The sequence below is a fragment of the Sorghum bicolor genome, chromosome 2 (genome assembly GCF_000003195.3).
Source record: "Sorghum bicolor cultivar BTx623 chromosome 2, Sorghum_bicolor_NCBIv3, whole genome shotgun sequence".
In the NCBI taxonomy this organism is placed as follows: domain Eukaryota; kingdom Viridiplantae; phylum Streptophyta; class Magnoliopsida; order Poales; family Poaceae; genus Sorghum; species Sorghum bicolor.
This window is the reverse complement of record NC_012871.2, coordinates 25,739,107-25,743,088: the sequence shown is the minus strand read 5'-3', so window position 1 is coordinate 25,743,088 and position 3,982 is coordinate 25,739,107. Positions and strand designations below refer to the sequence as shown.

The 3,982-nt window shown below is 38.3% G+C and overlaps 1 long non-coding RNA gene across 2 annotated transcripts; it reads right to left on the bottom strand.

Annotated features, from left to right (window-relative positions):
* LOC110432185 lies at nucleotides 421-2,015 on the bottom strand. Of its 2 annotated transcripts, XR_002449599.1 has the most exons (4): nucleotides 1,754-2,015; nucleotides 1,494-1,661; nucleotides 1,118-1,169; nucleotides 421-599 (listed from the first exon to the last, which is right to left on the bottom strand). It is a non-coding gene; the product is annotated as an uncharacterized LOC110432185 (long non-coding RNA). The 2 variants fall into 2 exon arrangements; XR_002449598.1 differs by having other exon boundaries at nucleotides 421-1,169.

The following is a 3,982-nucleotide window of genomic DNA, read 5'->3' as shown; positions in this document are numbered from 1 at the left end:
TTAAACCGTCACAATAGAGCCCGAGGCCTAGTTAGCACAGCCCAAGCCCACTTTCTGTGACAAAAAATAACCGTCACAGATTAATTGCCACATCATTATGGATTCTTACGTAATTGCTTACATAGATGATGACATGGGTGATGACATCACCATCCCATCCCATCCCATTTAGTAATAGGCCAACATTAAAGATGGGCCATTTTAGCCTGCTTTCAGCCCATTTTCAATCTATTTTGAGCCCAACCCATTTATATTTTATTTTTAGCATATTTACTTTCTAGTTTTCGCCCATTTTTTAATTTATCTTTAACTGATTATTACAGCACATACAACGTAAATTCCATTATTAATAAATTTATTACAACATATATTATCCAGCAACATATGCATTGTAATACCATAACCAGTACACAAGTCCAGATGAATAGTCAAATACATAATTAGCATATGCCATCGTATTTCAATAATACCAAAAATTTCAATAATACCAAATACATTGTGCTATTTTATTAACAACTATTGCTATAAAACACTAGCAGGATTGTTCTGTCTCTTCAACCAGCACATGTAGACGGCATAATCAAGTTCCTTGGATTTTCCTGAAATTAAAATAAAAAGTTAGACTACTTGTAGAGCAGCACTCACATAAAGCCGATCTGATATTCTAAATGCACAAGTGAACAAATACTAACCACTGACAACCAAATGTGCTATACTACTTGTAGAGTAGCAGCTCACATGTAGGTAACCTTTATGGTGTGTATTACATAATCAAACATATGTATCGGGCAGTAGAAAAGAAAAGCTGATAACAAAAGCTAATTGAGCAGTTTACCTTATTTTAATTTTATACAGGCAAAATAATAGGCATATTGTTCTAGGAATATAGTGCTTTCATTAAATTTTTTGAATGAACCAAAAGCAATATAAGAACAAAAAGGAACCAATCATTATCGATTGATTTTGTTCTGGCCAAAACAAATTTGACGTTCATTCGAAGCAAGTGATATCGCAATCAATGGCCTTGCAGAACTTACAGTTGGTGCTTCCTACGAACAGGACATATGGCACAGTAGTGCACGGCCTTGCCAACACAGCCAAAGATAGAAAACTATACCTTTGAGCTTCTCAAACACACATTTTGCCTTCTCCATCTAGCTCGAAAAATCCTGCAGGTAAGAACAAAGGCTGTCAGTTTGGTCATGTGATGCTGCTAAACCTAACAGTTTTCATTCAAAGTTGAAATAGATCTACAATTTTGTCACCCCCCCAAAAGGACAAGCTCAGTCAGAGAGGGATTTTCCTTTATCACTCAACCATGCAACTAGTATCTCCCGTCTCTACTTCCCTATGACCGGATAAAGATCGGATCCAATGCAACCAATGGCCTAGAGGCTGGAGTAAGCGATTGTGCAGAGAACTAGTCAAACAATCCATCGAACACTTCGTAGGCAGCTAGGCCGAATGAAAAAATCAAATAGAAAATCACTCACCAGCCATCGCATGGTGTGGCCGCAGACACCAAACCCCATGCGTCCACCAGTCGTGATGTGCGCATAGCTACCATGCCCATGCTTGTGCCGCTAGTCGGGGCTACTCTAGATCTTGCCATGGATGGACTAGATCCGGCTAGCCACATCAGTCTCCCAAGGTGATCCATGCTGGTTGAGGTGAGCACGATGGAGAGCATCAGCGTGGTGAGTGAAGCCAAAGAGGATGCAAGACAAGAGGAAAGATAAGGACGAGTACTGACCCAGAGCGAACGTCTCTACTCCTTGCGGCAATACGGTTCGCCCTTGTGAGGGCTCAAGCGGCAGTGGCCCCTCCCATACCAGCGGCGGCAGCGGCAGCCACTCCCCCGGCCGCGGCGATGGCCCCCTTAGGTAGCAGCTCATGGAGGCCACCGGTAGCGCATCCGAGGAATGAGGAGGCACCCCAATCCTCCAATGGCAAGGGCGATGACTGTTGTGCATAGAGAGGCAACTGGGATGGTGTGGGGTGGACGACGGTGGCTGCTGCAGAGAAGGCATCGGGGTGAACGGGAGCTTAGGGTTTGCGTTGGTTTTATAACAAGCCAACTGAATATCAGCCGTCCGTGTATTGATCGGATGGCCAGGCATGAGATAAACTTGGATTGGGCTGAATGCGAGCATCATTATCAGGCCCAACATGCGTAATTTTTTTTTCTTTTTCCTTTTCTTTTTATAGTAAAATACATTTAAATCTAAAATATAAATTATGCTAGTTGTGGTCTATATGATCTCTGTGCGTCCTAACATAATATTAAAAAATAACTAGATTACCTAACCAGTTTCGTGTATGATTTTCTTAAACTTTTTAAGTGTTTCATCACAGAGTACTCAAACTTTTATTTTGGTCTCTCCAGCAGAAAAAGTAATAATATCGTAATGTGGCCCAAAAATCCTAAAAAATGGTATGTGGACAGACTATATGTGTATAAGCTGGCCATAAAATTTTCAAACCATTTTAATAAAGTGGGGTTGTATTGTTCACAAATTCATGCATCTCTTACATAGTTACTTATAAACTGTGAGAGGTATTTGCATTTATGAACAATGTGGAGTACTGCTTTGTTAAAGTTATTTGATTTTTTATGGAATGATTATACACCAAATTCATGTTGTCATGCATGTTTGTAGATTTTTCTAACTAATTTTAGATATTATTACATTTATTCTACTCTAATTAAATGAATAATTGTAATAATAACTAAATTTGTTTAAATAATTTTGCAAATTTACACAACAATATATTTTGGATCCATAAACATTCCATCAAAACTCCAGACAAATTTCATAAGGTAGGACTATACATCCTTTATTAATAGAATCATCTCTCACTTAGTCATATAACTATGTATGAGATTTATCCATTTATAACCAATATGCAACACAACTTTATCAAAATTGGCATGTACAACTTTTGTTTTCATCATTTATTCATTCAAGTTTATCTTTTGAACAATTTAAAATTGAGATCTGCATAAAACTGAGGCCATCATTTCTTTTAAAGACGAAGTTGTGGTTCAATGGTTAGGTGCTTTGGGATATAGACTTGGAGGTCGTCAAAACTTGGTGGCCAGTTTTTTTTTTAATTTGTGCCGAAATAGATATTGGGCCATGGCCCTTGGGCCGTGAACTGCTGCCACTATAGTCTATAGTCGTTTTAAAGCCTGCTTGTCCAAAATCTGTACTAGTGATTCTTTGTTGGATTGGCTGGATCCCAAGTCTCGAATCAAGTTTATTTTTATTTATTTTCTTTTTTTTTGTAATGTTTACGGGCGTGGAAAGGAAATAAAAAATTGCTTGATTGGACAAAAATGCATGATTGACCGCGACAACGACGTAGGAAAAAAATGATCTGGACTGGACCGCCTACAACGGATGATGGGTGCGCTTGGGCTGGCGTCCAGAAAAAAAAACTCGGTTGAACAAGGGCCTTTGTTAGTGAACAAATTATAAAAAGTAATATACATTTTACATATTCAACCATGGTCGCATGGCACAGTGGAAATTTTGATGGCTTAGTGAATAAATTATAAAAAGTAATATACATCACGGTTGGATGGCTTAGTGGTAGTGGTAGATGGGTATGGTGTACTTACGAGAGGAGAACTATTTTTTGCAATCACATTTTTAATTACTTTTGCACAAATCTATGATGAGCCTTTTGCTTTATTAGAGGGATCGGCCTTTTGTTTTGGGCTAACTAGAGTATGACGAATTTTAAATCAGACACTGTGACGATTCGGACAAAACCGTCACCAGTAAGTGGGCTTGGAATATCCACTTGTGCACATCTATGATGGAAAAAAATTATCGTCACGGATTGCGTCTATTAGTGATGATTTTAAAAACTCACTAAGAATCTGTCACGGATTAACAAGTTTATTGTAGTGAAAGTTTGACATCATTATCAGTTATGAGGTTTGACCTTAAATAAAAGTTATAGTTTAGCTTCT